Source organism: Oreochromis aureus, linkage group 3 (genome assembly GCF_013358895.1).
Source record: "Oreochromis aureus strain Israel breed Guangdong linkage group 3, ZZ_aureus, whole genome shotgun sequence".
Classification (NCBI taxonomy): domain Eukaryota; kingdom Metazoa; phylum Chordata; class Actinopteri; order Cichliformes; family Cichlidae; genus Oreochromis; species Oreochromis aureus.
The window spans coordinates 67016313-67038944 of NC_052944.1; the positions used below are offsets into that span (position 1 = coordinate 67016313).

Below are 22632 nucleotides of genomic sequence, written 5' to 3' on the forward strand. Positions count from 1 at the left end.
CGATGCATGCTCGATAAAACGGGCGGATCGAGAACACATCCGGGACATTTTCGCGTTCTCGGCTTGATGCGTACTTCGAATTGGAACAGTACTTGGTCTCCGACTGATGACGTATCACGAGTACACGAGAACGCAAGTACGCACAAGTACGCATATTGATAAACGCCCCTTGTTTCCCCGGGTTATTAGTTCCTCGTTTTGCTCTTTAGTTTCCCCGGGTCGCCTTTCGTTAGTATAATAACGTGTCTTTTCTGCTACCGCTGGGTCTGCGCCTGGATCCCTTTTGTGCACGCGCGCTGTGGCGCCTGACAAAGTGAACAAAAGAATTTTAAAATCTATGCGATATTTAACAGGGAGCCAATGTAATTTGGCTAAAATTGGAGTTATGTGTTCATAGATTCTCGTACCTGTCAAAAGACGCGCAGCTGCATTTTGAATTAACTGAAGCCGGCAAAGAGAAGAGTGTTGGAGGCCCGAGTAGAGGGAGTTACAGTAGTCCAATCTGGATGTGATAAATACGTGGATAAGCTTTTCAAGGTCCTTTAAAGGAAGGAACGGCTTTTCTTTGGAAATCTGACGCAACTGGTAAAAGCTGTTTTTTTTTACCACAGTGGAGACCTGTTTCTCAAGTTTAATAGAGCCATCCAGGAACACCCCGAGGTTTCTTACATTGAGCGAGAGATGGCTAGCGAGAGGGCCTAGGCATCAGCCAGGGCTGGACTGGGACAAAAAATCGGCCCGGGCATTTTGACTAGAGACCGGCCCACCAGGATAGAGATTGAAAATGTGACGTCATTCAGGGGTAAAACCGCAAAGGATTATGGGAACTTGAGGCAAGCGGTACTAGCGCACGCAGGCTTTCAATTGAACTCAGGCTACGTCCACACGTACCCGGGTATTTTTGAAAACGCAGATTTTTCTATGCGTTTGCACCTTTCGTCCACACGTAAACGGCGTTTTCGGTCACTGAAAACGGAGATTTCTAAAAACGCCTGCCAGGGTGGATATTTTCGAAAACTCCGTTTTTGCATTTACGTGTGGACGAGGAAAACGGAGAAAACGCAGCGTCATAGGTGTGCGCCTTTTTGACGTCACACTGTGCGCCACGTTATTGTTTCGGTGAAATTAATTTCTACAATACTGTTACCGTTAATTGTACTCTCTGCGGTGTTTAAATGCTTACATATACACACACAGTTACTGTCCCTCCACACATACGACTCGGTTCTGCTTCTATGCCCCATCTTTGTTTACTATTTCCCACCGAGGCTCCTAGACTTCTGATTGGCCAACATTTCTACACGGTTAGGAATATATCGCCACCTGCTGCTTTGGCATGTTCCTAGCAGCGTTTTCCTTCACTTCTGCGTTTACGTGTGGACGGGATTATTTTTAAAAACGAAAACGGAAAATCTCCGTTTTCAAAAATACCCGTGTACGTGTGGACGTAGCCTCAGTTACACAGCGATAAAAAGAAACACAAAATATGGCAAGAAGCTGTTGTATTATTAACTGCAATAGCCGGTCGCATGACAGCCACGGGAAGCCGACGGGTAAAGAGATGGGGGTTTTTTTTTATCGGATTACGTCGTTGAAGAGAAATTTTTTAAGCCATGTTTCCGAAGTAAGAGCAGACGGATGGTCTGGATATACCAAATATAACGTCTCAGAACACTCCAGCTCACATGTTAGTCTGCTCCAAGCATTCCCACAAAGGTCAGTGTTTTGTAGTAGTTAATACGTCATTTTTCTTAACATAATTGGTGATATAGGTTACAAGCAAGTCTGGCGCTGAACAGAAATTGTCGCTCTATGCGCCTTTATTTATTGTGCATAAATAGTGAATTGTCCTGACACAATATTGCGTTTCGCTTCTGTTATTACCACGGTACATTGACAAAAACGTATTCTTTTATTCACAGGATAAAACAGTTGTTTTGTATCACTAATTGTCCAGTGTGATTACAACATACAGTATTATTGTCACTGCTACATTTCTGTAATGCGTACCAGAAATTATTTCCACTACAAATTAATTACCGTTGAGCTCAAAGGTTATATTAATAAACGGTTAACGATTGTGTATTTATGACGACGATTTGTGAGACTGGTAAACTTACCTTTGTTTGTACCATGGTCTTTGGTTCTACACGGTGCATTTCAAGGTCCTGTACCCATCCGTCGGTAAACTGTACCTGGGCTTGTTGCAGTGACCTGAAGTTACTAAACTTCATGAGTGTATGCACTCACTCCAAGAACTATATAATTATAAATCTGAGCGTGGTGAAAGTTGGGCAGCACGCTAACGCCTTTTGTCCACTCTGTGTGCTCGTAAGGGTCTGACCCTCTCACTCCTTTGATTTTTTCCTCGTATCTTTCTTTGCCTTTTCGTCGAGTCTGTCTTTGTACGGACCGGCATTGTTCTCCTTAGTTTTGTACATTCCTTTTTGTGCGGCAAAGAAAAACCAAGAAGGTATTGGAACCGAGAATGAACGTTTTATGGGTGCTGCAAATGCTTGCATTTGATGCGGTACTTGGATTGTTTTGCCTCGAGTTCCCGGCATGCAATGCACGAAAGTCACGTGATCTGTCAATCGCTATAGGAGAAATTTTAAATTAAGACCAAGAACACTAGAGGTGAGACATGATCATTAATTAATATTAAAATTAATAAATGACAGATTTAGTGATATTTTCATAAACACCTCCTTTCCTTTTTTGTTCTCCATTTTCTTTAGTTCCTCTATAAGATTGCTAAACAAGGGGAGGGTGCATCCGGCCTCCTCGGCTGTAATTGGTCCAGCCCAGAGTCGATCATGACCAATTGGCCAATCCAACACCTTTCATTATATATACCCTTCCAAAAAAAAAAAAAAAAAAGTCCATCGGCCCATAAAAACAAAAAATCGCCAGCGGCCCACCGGGCAAATGCCCGGTATGCCCGATGGCCAGTCCAGCAGTGGGTCCGATCGATTATTAATCAGGATATTAGAAGATCGATGTGTAACCTCACTGATATAAAGTAAATCTGTCTTTCATTACCAAGAAGAGAACAGAAGAAAATAACACAGACAAAAAGATCAAGTCTAAGTCTCATTTAATATGGGAACTATTTCTCCTTCCGCCGAGATGTGTGTCCCAGGAATCCAACACGTTCTCACTCCCAACTCGTCAAATGTGTGACGCATGGTCAGGCTCCCTCTGCTTCACTTATCGACGCGCAGGGTACCCCCCTCGCGTCGAGAATTGACGTGCAGAGTCCTCTCATTGAATACTATGCTGCTCCCTAAACGTTGCTTATTGACGACAAGAGATTGCCGCGGAAGAGCCTGTTGTCCGTATATTTATACATTTCCGAAATCACATTGTAGTGACGTATACAGAACACAATAAATTATATAATGTAAACAACTACCTGAGAAACAGCAGATACAGCAGATAAATTAATTATAGGCCATTACTTTTGTATCGTTTATTACATTTATGGAGGGAGAGGTGTATGCTGGGTAATGGCACAGCTAGCAACTGGGTGACTTTATTCACCCGCTTCGGCTGTTATCAGTCCATACAATGGGCGTTATTAGCACAAATCAGTCCCATAGATGTGGGCCATCTCCTGCTAGATTGTTCAGAAGGTTGTTATCATCCATCCAGATGGAGGATCAGTAACAGGAGCGTGGGAAGACTCCAGAATCCACTCTGGCTGGAATCCGGTGGATACAGCAGTGTTACAGGTAAGACCATTTAAACGGACAGCATTTATAGAATGACTATTAAAAGTCAGCGAGTGTCAATAATGTTAATGTGGTTATGTTAGTAATACAGCGAGTGCTAATATAACAGCTTTAAGATGCATTTGTAGATATTATTACGTGTTTTACCATCTTTATGGTGCTAGCTTAAAGTTACGGTGTAAACGTTAGCTTATATTGTAGTAAAGCTGTTACTGTTTAAACGATGTTGGGACAGAAATATTAGCTTCTGTCATGACTGATGTAGTTACTAGTTAATAAAGTTTCCAGTAAAGTGTTTAATCGCAGCCACAGATTGACAGCAAATATCTCGATTAGCTTCAGTGCATCTGTAATAAATATGTGCAAGTTTCAGTGCTTCGTTTAAACTGTATGATACTTATACTGACCCAGGGTCAGTGTAAAATACAATCCTAGCTGTGTGAACAAAGCCTGGCTCCTTTAATTCTGCATGACAAACCTCAGGATGCAGGTTATTATTACTCTTTCCTGCTGGCACACCTGTCACACCTGAGAGTCAGCTAGAAACTTACAGTGACGTGGACATCATGCAAAGACTGCCAGACTCTGTAATACTGTAAATGATCAGTGACTCAGGTTAACACTAACCTTTAAACAGTCCCTCTGTGTCTCTGTGTGTGCTGAACATCTGGAATCAGGATTTCATTCAGGCTGCATTGACTGTGGGACTTTTCTGTGTTAAAAACAGGTTGAAGACGGCTCAGAAACATTTGAAGATTAAAATTTAGCGTTATGGCTGCTCGTGGTGTGTAAAGCTTCTACTCAGCTGTATTTTTGTTACTAATTTATGTTTGTTGTTGCTTAACACAGATTTCAGAAGAGCAAATATGAGCACTGTTGCTTAATCCTTAATAGTTTAAAGCAGGACTGGATTGGAAATAAAAAAAAAAATCCAGATTCTTCTTCCACAGAAGTTTCATTTGTCAGTGTGGGACTGCTGAGTCACCTGAAGAACTCATTTCATTCTCCATGATGTTCATTTACAGAAATGTTTCACAGGAACTGATTCCTCCCAAAGGGTGAACTAGTGTGTTTCCATAATGATATGTTTTTCATATCTCGTTATGAATGTACTTCTTAAATGAAGGCAAGTGTTTGTCCTGTTTTGTTCCTCAGGTACAGTACGTGATGTTAAGGGCAGGCGGTCATCACCGGGGGAAGAAAAGAAGCAGACGTACTTCCAAGAGGGAGCTGCAGTGAGGACACAGCCTGGTCACTGAGGTCAGAGGTCAGAATCTGAAACAGCCCAGGTTTATATTCTAGGGGTTATAAAAATTCTAAATGTATTTATAAAGAAACCTTTAAATAATATTTTAAATAATAATCATAATTATGATTATTATTAGAAATATCAAACATTTAAGTGGATTTTCTGTCACACATATTGTCTTAGCCCTGCGATAAACTGGCAGCCTGTCTTTGTCCTGTATCAGCTGGGATAGGCTTCATCCTCCCGCGACCTTGAATTGGATACATTGTATTCCAATTATGTAATCTCATCATTTACAAACTCAAGGTATCCAATCAAAATGTAAGCATTAATGGTAAAAATGGGAAAGCAGAAATAAGTGTGACATGAATGTAAATGTGTGAGCTGACATAGAGGACAGCTACATGTAGTCTGAAAAACCTTTGTTGTCAAGTTTGCAGGTCTATCACGAGACATTCTTACATAGAAGAGACTGTTAAAGTCTCTAACTCAGTGAAGCATTATTGGTCCCGTCTGTTTGGATAAATATAATAAGCTGATGTATGTGCATTTATTGACACATTTTCTTAAGTGCTTATCCAGTTCAAGATCACAGTGGAGCTGCAGCTGGATGTGTTCAGTAAAGAAACCTTACAAAAGTTAACATAAACCTGCATCTCTGTACATTGTTGTCCACAGGATGAGAAAATCGAACTGGAAGACTGTGGAACATGTTAATAAATGTTTGTGTTTATGCCTGTGTCTTTCACAGGAGGCGCTGGAAGGTTTCCCTAATAGTTCCTGGTGAATCAAAGCAGAACCATAAAGGTTTCTGGACTGCATGATGGCCTTACCCCTGAGCAGTCATCCTGTTAAAGGAGGAACCAGTTAGAAGCTGTTTTCAAAGTAGCTGAGCAGATTTCATCTGAAGTAAGCGATTAACTGTTTGTTCATTTGTTCTGCCACTTAAAGAGCATTTAAGGACGTCTTTTGAGTGTTTAGTTGAATTAATTATACGTATACGTTTAGGGAGCAGCATAGTATTCAATAGGAGGACCCTGCACGTCAATTCTCGACGCGAGGGGGGTACCCTGCGAGTCGATAAGTGAAGCAGAGGGAGCCTGACCATGCGTCACACATTTGACGAGTTGGGAGTGAGAACGTGTTGGATAAACCTGCTACATAAAGAATGATAATATTGTTCCATTTGTCCTTCTGCTTCTCCTTAGTTGATGTCTGACCTCTTTTTCTGTGTATCTTTGCTGATTTGAAGCCCAATTAGGATAACTATGTGTTTTAAGAGCTTCCTTTACATGCCTGTGTTCCCTCTTTTGCCTTCAGGCTTAGAGGGAACATTTTCTACCCAGTGTTGTAGGGTCCCTATTACTCCAAGCAGTAGCGGTTTTAGATACGGGCGACACGGGCGGTTGCCGGGGCGCGCATCGTGATGGGGGCGGCATCACGGGCATTGGCAAAAACCAAACAAACAAAAAAATGCTCATACTCATGCTGCCCGACGGCAGCCAGCGCGCATATTGGGAATGGCATAGGCACCGATCGGTTTTCTATCGCCCATTTGCTGGGAGTAAGGGCGCCCTCCGTTTGCGAGGTGCGCTTGCTGCTTGCGGCACAGGGAGGAGAGGGCGGGGCAGCGGGGGATTCTCTGGCTGGCTGGAGCGGCATCTAATAACCAACTCGCAAAATCAAACAAAATAAAAACAAAACAACAAACACGAAAACACCGGACATTATGATACAGACTTATAATTTGCACCGATGATTTTTCGAAATTCTATACACGAAAAGTGAGCGCGAGAGCCCTCGAAAGCGCCTGCGCTGCTGAAGTCAAAGTAAACTTTATTGTCATCTCCGCTACATACAGTCCAGTATATAGAGAGACGAGAGGACGAGGCTCCAGTTACAGCAGTGCAAATAAACGAACAATAAATATAGTAGAGTAAGAAAATAAATATACACTTTAGGACTCGGGGTAAAGGGATCAATAACAATTTAAAATTTATAATTTACAGTTTGATGGTTTAAAGTCTCACACATAACCCGTCGAAAGGGGAGGGAGACGTGCTGCTTCCAAATAGAGCACATTTCATTCATAATGTTGTAAATCCAAGCCCATTATGTATTCATGATTTGAATCCTGGGTTGTGTGAAATCCCAGAAATACACCTTAGACAAAGTTAATCTGTGAACTAAGGTGTAGTCTGTTAGGTTATGTTGTGGTGATCCTCTGGTTGAGGGATGGGTGCTCATACTGGAGTGCAAGATTAAAACCAATGGAAGATGGACAAGAAAAGTTCAAAGCCATCAGGTGCTCAGTTTAGAAAAAAGAGAAAAGAAGAGGAGGAGAAACGAACAAATGATACAGGTAAACAGATGTGTCATTGGATAATGGCAGGTCATCCTGAAACAATCAGAATCAGAATACTTTATTAATCCCTAAGGAAATAATGTGGGTTACAGTTGCTCCAAGAAGAAATGGTAAAAATAGTAACAGTAACAGACTAAACTCCAAACAATACATTATGTTACAGATTTCAATGTTAATTAGTCATTGTCAATTGTTGATTTGTCCTGTTCTCATTGTATGACGAATTATGATGGCTGTTTGGTAGCCGTTTGCATACAATGCATACTCTCTCTCTCTCTTCATATGTGTGTGTGGACAACAGTCTTATGTTAATGTACAATCCTTAACATGTTTTGTGTGTGTGTGTGGTGGGGGGGGCAGAGGAGTGTTCGCCCAGGGCGCCAAACAGGCTAGGACCGCCACTGACTCCAAGGTTGTGTTCCAGGTGGTGGGAGTCAAAGAGGAGGTACTGGTCTGGAGTTCCAGTAAATTTCACTGTTGAGGTTAAATCTGATCTTGATTAGCGTTTAATCTCTGCTGCCATCTACTGGTCAACCTAGGGTAGCTGTAGATTATTGCAATTGAAAAGGTTAACCTTAGATGACTTACTAACACTGTACTTGTTACTGGTATTAATAATAATGTGCTTAATACACAGTTTTTTAACCTATTTTGACAATTTTATGGCATTTCATGGGCAGATGAATAAAGATGAAGCATAAATTCTTTAATGACTTTAATATTTCTTTATTTCTCTCACATGTTGTGAATCTTAGATATAAAACGACCATAAACTGTAACTGTCACTTTTTATCATTTGTTTCAGTTTTTTCTTTATATGTTTATGTTTGTGATAAATTTAATTTTAACTTTAATTCAGAAAGCCCTCAACAATTTTACTTTAGTGCAAATGAAACAAAAAAAACAACAACAATCCAGTCTTCCTAAACTCACAAAACTTTGAGTCTTTCATTCGGAAGCCCTGAGGTGCAAAACACAGCCTCCTCACTTACCCCTACATCTGAACTTATCAACTGAGCTTTAATGTTTACTCACAGTGACCACTGTGTTTTATAAATCATCCAGCAGGTGGCAGCACAGGAGCTTCCAGCATCACATGATGTTGGAAATGTCTCAGGAGGTTGAGATTAAAGGCTTGGTGATAATGTGCTGTTGTTGTTAATATTCGAGGTCACATGAGGCTGGCGCTTTCATCGTCTTAATCACAGCAGAAAAAACATTGAGGTTTCTAAAACCTGCCCCAAAGCTCCACCTGTTTCTTTTGTTGGAACTGATTCACTGTTTTTCTACAGAATCAGTCCAATTCAATACTGTATTGTCCCACAAGTGTAAATTAGTTTAGCAGCAAAGGCAACAATAAGATTAAAATAAACAGTTATAAACAGCCACTAGACAGCTGTTTACTATTAACCCTAGAACACTATCGCTATAAATAGTAACACAATCACTAATGCCGGGTGATTTTTACCCGATATAATATAACCAATAAAAAATAATCAAATATATCAAAATATGACAACACATGACAAATTAGAGTGGTCTTCTTTTACTTTCAACTGTGCCATGTCTAACAACATGAAAAAAAAAACCTCCTAAAACAAAATAATGACTCTGGAAAGCTGGTCTTTGGTCCACCCATTCCTGGGACATTTGAGACTTCCCTGGTGAAGGCACAGGCTCCTCGACACGCAAACAGCTGCAGGAGAGAGAAATCATGTAAATGTATTTGCTCGGGTGTAAATCACCCAGCGATAGTGTTCTAGGGTTAATGTGTGTGAATGTTAGCTATGAAGCACTTAGAAAGATGTGCTTGTGCGAATGGGTGTGAATGGGTAAATGCACAAGTTGTGTAAAGCACTTTGAGTGTTCAGATGAGTAGAAAAGCACTATATAAGAACCAGTCCATTTACATTTACATTTTTATCCAAAGTCCACTCGACAATCTGCTAACATCTCTTTATGCTCTCACGTGTGTGACGCAGGGACAATTTATGAGGTTGCAGTACTGTGCCAACTGCAGATGGTTTTTCTCTCAGCTGCTCTTTAATGTTTTCATCAGCACTGAGGCTTTGGTGATGGTTTTGATTTATCTTGGTAACTTTGTTGAACAAATTTTAACTAAGTTTTGTTTATGTGTCTTTTAGCAATCCTCTGGTTCAGTATTTCATTTTTCAACTTTGTTTTTCTCCTTTAGTTCTGATCTCTCTGCTGAGCTACACAGGTGCTGAGGTAGGTGCAACCCGGTACCAGCAGGGTGTTCATAATATAGCGTCCACTTGGTGTTTGCTGGTGTATAAAGGCATCAGTCATAGAACAATAAGAGCCAGTAGGTGGCAGCAAAGGAGCTTCAGTTTGCACAACATATGATGGTTTTCATCTGACCTTTGACCTTCACAGCATCTCTTCTCAGAGGTGCCTACTCCCTGCTCCTTGTGTCTTCTTTCCTCACTGACTTTTATGTTGTATTACATATATTCTGTCTACAGTGCTGGGGCCAGTATAGAAAGTATACAGCTCATTCATTTCACACAGTTACACTCAAAAGACACACAACAGTGTTTCCACTCCATATTATGTTGACTGAAATTAAATCTTGTATATCAAATGAATATATAAGGTAACCTAAGATTAGCATGTTAAGAATGAGATGAAATATATTGAGTTAATTATATTAACCTCTTAACACTTATTCAAACTCTTAACCGAAAATAATTTTATTCAGATCTATAGCTCATATTTATTCCAATCACAGAGCCCTCCGTCACTCTCCTGGTTAAATGAACACAACATGAGTCATTACAGCTGAAATTATTAGTGGCAGCGTGCATGTATGCTACTCTGTTTATGACTTTTATGAAACACAGAGTGAGCTGATGCAAAGTCTCCTGACACTCTGCAGGTACTTTACTGGGCTGCTGGTCAGACGAGGCTTCTCTGGAGCACTTTGTCCAGCTCGGGTGTTTCAGCACCAAGGACAGCGTGCAGCTCTCTGAGCTTCAGCAGCAGAACTGAATCCACAGACTTTAGCAGCAGCACAAGAAGTGACACACCCAACTGTTCACATGCTTTTTAAATGTTCATTTATTATTGTTTGTGTTACATTCATTCATAACCAAATTTGAATTAATCAGATGATCAGTGTTTGACTGCTGTGTGTCTTCAGTGTGTCACTCAATACTTTATCATTAAAACAGAGAGTTGAGGTGTTTTGCTGTTTGAAAACTACAAACTCATAAACTTGTGAGTCAGACTGGATTTCTGGATCATTATTTTCTCACCTGTACCTGAATCAGCACAAACCCACAGAGTTTGAAAACTCTCAGTGAACCTTTACATGACTTTGATTGACAGTGGAAGTCTGTTGTTGCCGTCTACTGGTAATGCAGGTGTACTACGGCAGAGCTGCACATTTGTATCACAATAAGAAACTTGGAAATGGTAAATGGCCTGTATTTGTATAGCGCTTTACTAGTCCCTAAGGACCCCAAAGCACTTTACACTACATTCAGTCATTCACGCATTCATACACTGGTGATGGCAGCTACATTGTAGCCACAGCCACCCTGGGGCGCACTGACAGAGGTGAGGCTGCCGGACACCGGCGCCACCGGGCCCTCTGACCACCACCAGTAGGCAACGGGTGAAGTGTCTTGCCCAAGGACACAACGGCCGAGACTGTCGGAGCCAGGGATTTTATGCATAATCCATCATATAAAATGTAATTAAATGGAAAAAGTCTCTTTTAAAATGTGTTTTATTAGTTTGAATCTTTTAACTTTACGCACATTGTGACGTGGTGGTAACAGACATCAGTCACCCTCGAGCTCCTGACTGAGGAAGTCCAAAACATAATGGTAATAAAGGCTTGGTTAAGGAGAAACACTTTTAGGTCATCAAGTAGCCAGTCTCCCAACCTCAGTGCTGTAGAAATTCTGTGGAGGGAGCTGAACCATTGAGATGCTAAACAGCAGCCAAGAAACCTAAAGTAATAAGAGAGTTGTATATATATGTATATATATATATATATATATATATATATATATATATATATGAAAAAAAAAAACACTCCAGCACGCCCCCTGCGGGCGGTTTATCCTTCAAGCTCGGGTCCTCTACCAGAGGCCTGGGAGCTTGAGGGTCCTGCGCAGTATCTTAGCTGTTCCCAGGACTGCGCTCTTCTGGACAGAGATCTCCGATGTTGTTCCCGGATCTGCTGGAGCCACTCGCCTAGCTTGGGAGTCACCACACCTAGTGCTCCGATTACCACGGGACCACCGTTACCTTCACCCTCCACATCCTCTCGAGCTCTTCTCTGAGCCCTTGGTATTTCTCCAGCTTCTCGTGTTCCTTCTTCCTGATATTGCTGTCATTCAGAACCGCTACATCGATCACTACAGCCGTCTTCTTCTGTTTGTCTACCACCACTATGTCCGGTTGGTTAGCCACCACCATTTTGTCCGTCTGCATCTGGAAGTCCCACAGGATCTTAGCTCGGTCATTCTCCATCACCCTTGGGGGCATCTCCCATTTTGACCTCGGGACTTCCAGGTTATACTCGCACAGATGTTCCTGTACACTATGCCGCCACTTGGTTATGGCGCTCCATGTATGCCTTGCCTGCTAGCATCTTGCACCCTGCTGTTATGTGCTGGATTGTCTCTGGGGCATCTTTACACAGCCTGCACCTGGGGTCTTGCCTGGTGTGATAGACCCCAGCCTCTATGGATCTTGTGCTCAGAGCTTGTTCTTGTGCTGCCATGATTAGTGCCTCTGTGCTGTCTTTCAGTCCAGCTTTGTCCAGCCACTGGTAGGATTTCTGGATATCAGCCACCTCCTCTATCTGCCGGTGGTACATACCGTGCAGGGCCTGTCCTTCCATGATGGTTCCTCGCCTTCCTCCTCTTTCTTGGGTTTCTGCTGCCTGAGGTATTCACTGAGCACGCTGTCAGTTGGGGCCATCTTCGTGATGTATTCGTGGATGTTTCTTGTCTCATCCTGGACTGTGGTGCTGACACTCACCAGTCCCCGGCCCCTTCCTTCCGCTTAGCGTACAGCCTCAGGGTGCTGGACTTGGGGTGAAACCCTCCATGCATGGTAAGGAGCTTTCTTGTCTTTATGTCAGTGGCTTCTATCTCCTCCTTTGGCCAGCCTATTACCCCAGCAGGGTACCTGATCACGGGCAGGGCGTGGTGTTGATGGCCCGGATCTTGTTCTTACCGTTCAGCTGACTCCTCAGGACTTGCCTGACCCTCTGCAGGTACTTGGTGGTTGCAGCTTTCCTAGCGGTCTCTTCATGGTTCCCATTCACTTGCGGGATCCCCAGGTACTTGTAACTGTCCTCTATGTCTGCAATGTCGCCTTCTGGTAGTTCAATCCCCTCAGTTCTGACTACCTTCCCTCTCTTTGTTACCATCCGACTACACTTCTCCAGTCCGAATGACATTCCAATGTCATTGCTGTATAGCCTGGTAGTGTGTATCAGTGAATCGATGTCTCGTTCACTCTTGGCATACAGCTTGATGTCATCCATGTACAGGAGGTGGCTGACAACCGCTCCGTTCTGTAGTCGGTATCCGTAGCCAGTCTTGTTAATGATCTCACTGAGGGGGTTCAGGCCTATGCAGAACAGCAGTGGGGACAGAGCATCCCGCACTTGATGGTGACTTGTGCTATGGGCTTGGAGTTGGCCTCTAGTGTTGTACGCCACATCCCCATTGAGTTCCTGATGAAGGCTCTTAGGGTCCTGTTGATCTTATACAATTCTAGGCATTCCAGTATCCAGCTGTGGGGCATTGAGTCATAGGCCTTCTTGTAATCAATCCAGGCTGTGCACAGGTTGGTCAGTCTGGTCTTGCAGTCTCGGCTGACTGTTCTGTCTACCAGTAGCTGGTGTTTTGCGCCTCTGGTATTCTTGCCAATCCCTTTCTGTGCCCCGCTCATGTATTGACCCATGTGCCTGTTCATCTTAGCCGATATGATGCCTGACAGGAGCTTCCATGTAGTACTGAGGCAGGTTATTGGTCGGTAGTTGGATGGGACCGGTCCCTTCTTGGGGTCCTTGGGGATCAGGACCGTCCGACCTTCAGTTAGCCATTCCGGGTGTCTCTCGTTAACTAGCAGCTGGTTCATTTGTGCTGCCAGACGCTCGTGGAGTGCAGTCAGCTTCTTCAGCCAGTAGGCGTGAACCATGTCGGGCCCTGGTGCTGTCCAATTCTTCATACTGGAGACCCTTTCTTGGATGTCTGCCACTGTGATGGTTACTGGACGCTATGGTCTGCCCTCAGATCCACTAGCCACTGAGCATTGCCGTTATGGGTTGTGTCTTTCTCCCATATGCTCTTCCAGTATTGCTCCGTCTCCAGCCTTGGTGGTGCTGTTCTGTTATTATTGTTCCCTTGCCACTGAGAGTACACCTTTGCTGGTTCTGTGGAGAACAGCTGGTTTATTCTCCTGCCTTCTATCTCTCTGGTGTACCTCCTCAAGCGGCTGGCCAAGGCTGTGAGTCTTTGCTTGGCAGTTTCCAAGGCCTCAGGTATGGACAGCTTGTTGTATTTCTTATGCACCTTCTTTGTTGTGCCTTTCTGCAACTCCGTTAGTTGGCTAACCTCCCTTCGTGCTACTTTGATCTTGCCCTCTAGCCTCCTTCTCCATGGAGGGTACTGCCCCTTGTGGCTGTTCAACTTGTAGCCAAGCATCTCACTGATCACTGCTGCCATAGTGTAGATCAGCTTGTTAGTGTCGGTAATCGTGGTTGTAGGTATCGTCCGTAGTGCTGCATTAACATCATCTAGCAGACCTTCTGAGGGTACTTCACGTAATCTTGGTAACCGCTACGGGGATCCAGGTTTCAAGGATATATATATATATATATATATATATATATATATATATATATATATATATATATATATATATACACACACACACACACACATACAGGTAGTGCAGAATTATTAGGCAAATGAGTATTTTGTCCACATCATCCTCTTCATGCATGTTGTCTTACTCCAAGCTGTATAGGCTCGAAAGCCTACTACCAATTAAGCATATTAGGTGATGTGCATCTCTGTAATGAGAAGGGGTGTGGTCTAATGACATCAACACCCTATATCAGGTGTGCATAATTATTAGGCAACTTCCTTTCCTTTGGCAAAATGGGTCAAAAGAAGGACTTGACAGGCTCAGAAAAGTCAAAAATAGTGAGATATCTTGCAGAGGGATGCAGCAGTCTTAAAATTGCAAAGCTTCTGAAGCGTGATAATCGAACAATCAAGCGTTTCATTCAAAATAGTCAACAGGGTCGCAAGAAGCGTGTGGAAAACCAAGGCGCAAAATAACTGCCCATGAACTGAGAAAAGTCAAGCGTGCAGCTGCCAAGATGCCACTTGCCACCAGTTTGGCCATATTTCAGAGCTGCAACATCACTGGAGTGCCCAAAAGCACAAGGTGTGCAATACTCAGAGACATGGCCAAGGTAAGAAAGGCTGAAAGACGACCACCACTGAACAAGACACACAAGCTGAAACGTCAAGACTGGGCTAAGAAATATCTCAAGACTGATTTTTCTAAGGTTTTATGGACTGATGAAATGAGAGTGAGTCTTGATGGGCCAGATGGATGGGCCCGTGGCTGGATTGGTAAAGGGCAGAGAGCTCCAGTCCGACTCAGACGCCAGCAAGGTGGAGGTGGAGTACTGGTTTGGGCTGGTATCATCAAAGATGAGCTTGTGGGGCCTTTTCGGGTTGAGGATGGAGTCAAGCTCAACTCCCAGTCCTACTGCCAGTTTCTGGAAGACGCCTTCTTCAAGCAGTGGTACAGGAAGAAGTCTGCATCCTTCAAGAAAAACATGATTTTCATGCAGGACAATGCTCCATCACACGCGTCCGGCAAGAAAGGGTATAAAAGAAGAAAAACTAATGACATGGCCTCCTTGTTCACCTGATCTGAACCCCATTGAGAACCTGTGGTCCATCATCAAATGTGAGATTTACAAGGAGGGAAAACAGTACAGCTCTCTGAACAGTGTCTGGGAGGCTGTGGTTGCTGCTGCACGCAATGTTGATGGTGAACAGATCAAAACACTGACAGAATCCATGGATGGCAGGCTTTTGAGTGTCCTTGCAAAGAAAGGTGGCTATATTGGTCGCTGATTTGTTTTTGTTTTGTTTTTGAATGTCAGAAATGTATATTTGTGAATGTGGAGATGTTATATTGGTTTCACTGGTAAAATAAATAATTGAAATGGGTATATATTTGTGTTTTCTTAAGTTGCCTAATAATTATGCACAGTAATAGTCACCTGCACACACAGATATCCCCCTAAAATAGCTAAAACTAAAACAAACTAAAACTACTTCCAAAAACATTCAGCTTTGATATTAATGAGTTTTTGGGTTCACTGAGAACATGGTTGTTGTTCAATAATAAAATTATTCCTCAAAAATACAACTTGCCTAATAATTCTGCACTCCCTGTATATATATATATATATATATATATATATATATATATATATATATATATATATATTTTTTTTGTGTGTGTGTGTATTTTAATGTTGGATCATCACAGTGTTTCACTGACCAAAAATACTGATAAACAAGCAAAATTAGTGTCCAACACTGTATTACATCTAAAGAAAATGTTATTTTTATGTCATGGCTCCCATTTTTCCTAACAATGTTAATGCTAGAGGAAGTCTGGAACCGTTCTTGAGCGTTGGCAACTTTCACACACTATGTGCATCAGCGTTTCGCAACCCTGCTGTGAAACTTTATGTGGTCTTTGTTGCTGTGGCTCCTCCACTTCCACTTTTCAGTTCATCATGGACTTGGGTAAACTATGAAAGTACCACACTCAAATTCAGTGAGGAGCCTATAGCTATGGCTACTTAAAATTGCTGCTTCCAGCTTTCTGGTGGTTTCCAGCTGCTGGGAGTCCCCCCTCCAATCGTAGAGTGTCACCAAGAGATTTTCTTCAAAATGTCCTGAAGAAAGCTGCACATGTTGTTTTATGTTTCATTTGACACAAAGTGACTAAAACAGAGTGGAGAAAATCCAGATTTCCATACATCCTGAAGAACACGTTATTCAAATCTCTTTTAGTGCATGACTGCTAGAGTTCATTTGATTTTAAAATGTTGGTTTTGTTATGAAAACGTGTTTGCACAGGTAGTTTCAAGATTATTTTTTTTTAAACAAGAAAAAAAAAGCCCAAAAGAAATAGCTAGAGTACACAGAGCAAGAGGGCGGGGATTCATTTTCTGTAAATGAAGAAGACATCACATCACTGAGAGGAACGATGAAGGAAACATCTCTGCAATGTGTGCTGAGTAAGTAAAAACCTCTTAAGGTTACCTAAAGTTTATTTTTACAGATTTTTTGATTGTTGATTGATGACAGATGAAAGAAAATGACATAAACAACAAGTGAAACAGTATTTCAAGAAAGTTTAAAACACAAAGAAGACACATTTCAGCTGTGAAGAGGAAGTTTGAGCATCTTACACAAAAAAAGGATGTGAAAAACTGAATTTAGCAATTTAGTGATTTTAAAAAAAGAACTGTACTGTGGACATACATTTACTATTACTTGTGATGTCTTTTTTGACAATGCATGCAGAAAGTCTACAGCACGAAAACAAAGTAGAACGATATTAAAAAAATGAAAAATTGATTTTTTGCCTGTTTGACAATAATGCAAAAATTCCTCCATCCTCAGATTAAGATCAAGACTGCTTGTTTCTGTTGTCTTTGTTATAAAAATATTTGAAGTTAAAGACTTTGTCTGATCTTGAAAATAAACATGTTTTATGTGAAGTTTTTTTTTCTATCAGTGTTTGTGTTTATGTCTGTGGACGTGATTCATGTCTGACTGCAGTCATCACATTTGACAAATCACAAGTTTCACATTTTGACATGAAGCATAAATCAGACTTTAGAGGAACATTTTAATCAACACTGACACCACAGAATCTCTTCTCTTTATTGGACACAGCAGTACAGAAGAAAATATGACTTATGACGTCACTAATTGACTGATTGATGACAAGTTGATTTGTTTGTGAAAACTCAAACCAACCTTTCCTCTTTAGTTCTGATCTCACTGCTGAGCTGCACTACACACCAAGGTCAGTAACCTTCTTCTGTCACAGTTTAAACCTGATAAATGCTCACTGATATGACCTGATTGGGTTCATGTTTCACAATGGAAAGTGTAACAGATCATCAGTTTTTCATTTTAACCCTCACAGCTCGTCTGACTGTGAGTCCCAGCAGCTCTCAGTTCTTTGAAGGAGACTTTGTGTCTCTGAGCTGTGAGGAGGACGACAGCTCTGCTGGATGGACTCTGAGGAGAAACACAAGCAAACAACAGAGGACTCAGTGTGGAGATGGGTGGGGAAGATTAGCTGGTTCTTCCTGTAACATCAGTATGATGGTGTATCATGACAATGGAGTTTACTGGTGTGAGTCCAGAGAGGGTCCCATCAGTAACATGGTTAACCTGACAGTCACTGGTAAGCTGAGTGTGTGGAGTTAGTGTTGATGAAGCTGTGTGTAAATGGATGAAATGCTGTAGTTTGTCTCTGTGTTGAGGTGGATCAGTGATCCTGCAGAGTCCTGTCCTCCCTGTGATGGAGGGAGATGACGTCACTCTGCTCTGTAAAACAAAGACCACTCCTCCAACCTCCCAGCTGCTTTCTATAAAGATGGCTCCCTCATCAGGAAGCAGCCTACAGGTCACATGACCATCCAGCATGTTTCCAGGTCTGATGAAGGCCTCTACAAGTGTGACATCAGCGGTCATGGAGAGTCTCCATCCAGCTGGATCACTGTCACAGGTGACACACTCACCTGTCTGTGTTTCTGCAGCTTTCAACATTCACAATGTGACGACAACTTAATGACTGTGTTTGCTTTATTTTAGGGGAACACACCACCACGCCTCCACCTACATCCACACCTCCACCTACATCCACCTCTTCTCCTGATTTCTCCTGTGTCCTCTATCACTCTTTTCTCTTGTCCTCACTGTGTCAGTTATTAGTTCAGTCTGTGTTCTGGTTCTTGTGGTGTTACTGGTTCTGCTGGTGAGACGACAAGTTCAAAGGAAAACTGAAAGTGAGTCTGAGACGTTTCTCTTTCAGATTAAGTTTCTCAGAGTAAAGTTCTGTAATTGTTTTAACGTCATATTCACAAATCATTTAAACTGTTTCCTGCTGTGATTATGAAACAGTAAATTACTTTGGTGTTATCTGACAGGGGAGGAGTTGGAGATGAAGTCATCAACAACAGCCAATCAGAGGAAGCAGAGGTAGTTTTTAATGTGCTGTGTGTTGAGGGTTCATGTTGATATTCAAAGGAAAAATAAAAATTGGCTAAATGAACTCTGTGAACTCACTGATCTTAAACTAATGTGTTAAACACAATTAAAATTCCTTAAATATTACTTGTATAATCTGCATTGTTCACACTAACATTCGTTAAAGACTGAAGAATAACTCTTTGAGTTGGTTTAACTTGAGCCCAAAACACTTTCCCTCACACACAGCTTTTCATAAACAATTTAAATACATTACTTTTATTCTGCCCCTCCCCAGAACTGTGGAAACATCTGAATCTAATTTAGATTCATTCATTTTGACAGTTTATGATCCCGGGTAACATAAATCGGATGCCGAGTTTCCACTTTAAGAGCTTTTTACCATGAAAATACACAGACACGCAGATCATCTTACTTCCTGTTGCCTACACTGGTTTATTTTTAATTCTTTAAACGGTGAAGATTATTTGAGTTTGTCCATCCTCAATTTCTTCCTTTCAATCTAACCTCTCTTCATCTCCTGATCTGGTGTTTCCAAGTGAAGTGAGCTCTTTGTGTCATGGTCCAGGCTCAGTGACCCAGTGTTTCTGTTTGTATTGTTATTCCTTGATTTCATGTGTCATTGTGGGTCTCTTGGTTTTGCTTTCTGTCTTAAGTATTCCTAGCTCCTTAGTTCTTTAGTTTTTATTGAGTTCTAGTTCTTAGGTTTTGTTTCCATGTGTGTACATTGTTGTGTGAGTTCTTGTGCTGTGTTTACCCTTGTGTTTGTGCTGTTATGTTTATATGCCCCCCAGCTCCTCTGTGCACTAGTCTTAATAATCAGTGTGCTCAGTTTTGCATCCTCCTTTCTCGTCATGTGTAATTATCCTCAGCCGTGTCTCCCAGCTTCTCCCTTTTTGCCCTGTTGACCTCCTGTATTTATTGTCTGCTTGCCTCTGTGCTTTGCCGCATCATTAACATTCATGCCCTCAGATCTGCCTGTGTGTTTTGGTTCTAGTTCAGTTTCTAGCCCTCCTAGTTTGTTCTGTTTTTGACTTATGCCTGCCTGCACATGGTCATAACACTTTAATTTCTCTCCCTGTCAAATACAGCAGCTGAACCTTTAGCTACAACACACTGTGAGACAAACTGTTTGTGTGTTTGATGATCGTTGAGTGTTGAACGTTTGTTGAAACGTTACATTAGAAAGAAATTGTCATTTAAAAAAATCCTACTCACTTTATGTTCACACCTCTTCAGTCACACTAACCCAGGGGTGGGCAATCTCAGTCCACGAGGGCCGGTGTCCCTGCAGGTTTTAGATGTGTCCTCGAACCAACACAGCTGATTTAAATGGCTAAATTAGCTCCTCAACATGACCTGAAGTTCTCCAGAGGCCTGGTAACGAACTAATCATGTGATTCAGGTGTGTTGACCCAGGGTGAGATCTAAAACCTGCAGGGACACCGGCCCTTGTGGACTGAGATTGCCCACCCCTGCACTAGCAAGAAGCTGAAATATCAACCACAACTTATGGGCAGTTTGGTACAGATTATTATTTAGATTTTTGATTTTATGTATTAATAATAAATGGTGCTGATGTTGTCTGTAAACATTTAATTTATCTGCATCCTCACCAACATCAGCTACTTCCTCCTGTTGTTTTCAGTGAGCTGACATATGAAGCTAAACTGGGATCTCTCATCACAGTACTGATGGTAGTGTGTTTCAAAGTGTGGGTCTGTTTTGTTCCTTGTGGTAAAATGAGTTTTTGTTTCCTCTTCTAGTGTTAATAACCAGTAACCAAATATAACTAGTGGGTGAGAAAAAAGATGATGATCACATCATCTTTGTGTTACATAAGAACAATAACTGTTGTTTTAACACACATCCTGTACACTAACAGTGTTTTTATAGTTGTAGCATATGCAGTGATGTCCTCTGTGTGTGTTTTACTGCACAGAAAGTCATCCAGCTGTTGTCCTCTCAGCCCTGAGAACTGAAGACATCAGTTATGGATAAACAGCTGTCTGATGGAACAGGTACAGCTGCTCTTTATTCACTAATAACAAACTAAATACTTATATTTTATGTCTCCGTCTCACTGTCTAAACACTCAACAACAAGTTTCTTTTTATAACCAAGTCACTGTAATTCATTCTGCTGACACTCTCTGTGATACAAACTACCAAACTAAACACTTTTAATTTGAATGTTGCACTGAACAACATCAAACTGTTCGCTGTTTGATGTTTTTCAGGGAGCAGTGGGACAGCTGACGTGGCTCTTCTGATCAATTATTGATTCAGGAAACAGCAAAGCATGAAACTGAGTTTATGTCTGGAAGATGCCAGATACATAAACTTCTCCTTAACATAAAGATTTTATTCTATTCTTCTTCAGACTTTAACTGTGATGCTCTGATACTTTCACTAACATTCTCCTGTTGTGTTCATTTACTTTATATAAACATGAGAGATGAGTTTGCAGAGCTTTTTATTCTTCTCATGTTGAACTGTATGTGTTTGTGTTCAGACTTTAAACCAGAGCCAGACGTCGTCTACTCCTCACTGAAGTAGTCCACCAGTCCAACCACTGATGTCCAGCTGCTGGTCTCTAACTGGTCCACAGAGCCACACAATGTTGATCTGCATATATTCTGTAGTGTCTTCTCATTATAATATACACTCTCAGTGTTTGTATGAGTGTATATAGTATAACTAAAATATGAATGTCATCTGTACAGCGTTGTCCTGCACTGAAAAAAATAATCAGTGGGATAAACATAAAAAAATTATTGTAAGCGGTTGCACGAAATTAAGTTATGTTTGGTTAACCTGAGTTTTTCATGTTATACCTGCACACATTTATCTGGTAACATGAACATGACTTTTTTATGTTGTTGTTACGTTTTTCATTCTGGTCAAATATTGATAGAAACCACTTGTTTATCAGACATGAACTTTTTGTGTTAATTGTATTGGACTACTATGTGTTATATTGACAAGATTATTTTATGGTAAGCTTATTTTATTTTATAACAAATTTCTAATATATAATATATAATCTAATATATAATTGAGTGTTCAATAAATAAAACTAAATTAAGGCTGATCTTACTGTATGTACTGTACACTTTCTCTTCAATCAAAGAAATAAGCAAAACATTTTTGAACAATGACTTGTATTTTTGAAAATACTAAACAGTTGTAACAATGGACTTTCAATTCAGGCTTCCAAAATATACATGAGTCATATTTGTACAATGCATCTCTTGAAAAACATTCCACAACATTCCACAAAGTTATCTGCTGTAACCTGGATTCAACATTGTGGGGCCTTATGACATCACGCTTATGTAAAAAATAGTTTTTTAAATGTAAGAGCCATAAGGTAATATGGCAAAAGGGGTGTAATTATTAAAATGACACAAAAAGGAGACTTAAAATAACATTATAATCCACAGGCACAAAACCAAGAGACCTAAACTGATTAGTATTGGCTTGCTTCTATCACTAAACATCACAATCACTAATACTAGACCATGCAATCTGTTTGTAGTGGTGCACCTTGGGAAAAAAAATTGCTAACTGGTGAAATTGGTGCAAGGCACCATTTCCATTGAGAAAAATGGACATTCAAAGTTTGAATTTTTTTTCAAAAGAGCCATGGCTTGAAAAGCGAACACTGAACACTGCAGTAATAAAGGCCCCAAGTTGAAAAGTGCCAGAAAAATAAGTTTCACTATGTACTGCAACTTTACCAGTGCTGGCTTAAAAGAAAGGATGGTACATATTCGAAGAGGTAAACATGTTGTTCCCACATCATAACTGGAAAACTGTTCAATCGTACAGTCTGGTCCTGAAAACCTGGGCCTTCTTTGAAAGGCTGTTCCTTTTGAGCTCCATAAACAGTTTCTATAATACCTCGAAGGTATACTTTTCCAGTGGGTAGGTGAGGTTCAAAGTGTACATTAGTCCAAAC

General features: G+C 41.3%; 2 long non-coding RNA genes across 3 annotated transcripts; both read left to right on the forward strand.

Annotated features, from left to right (window-relative positions):
* Positions 1-3680: 3680 nt before the first annotated feature.
* Positions 3681-10534, forward strand: LOC120439130. Its single transcript, XR_005612398.1, has 5 exons — positions 3681-3734; positions 4890-5001; positions 5735-5892; positions 9543-9577; positions 10248-10534. It is a non-coding gene; the product is annotated as an uncharacterized LOC120439130 (long non-coding RNA).
* Positions 10535-18355: 7821 nt separating this feature from the next.
* LOC120437378 lies at positions 18356-21824 on the forward strand. 2 transcript variants are annotated; one of them, XR_005611068.1, is made up of 4 exons: positions 18356-18467; positions 18609-18660; positions 20612-20690; positions 20909-21824. It is a non-coding gene; the product is annotated as an uncharacterized LOC120437378 (long non-coding RNA). The 2 variants fall into 2 exon arrangements; XR_005611069.1 differs by having other exon boundaries at positions 21184-21824.
* Positions 21825-22632: the final 808 nt, after the last annotated feature.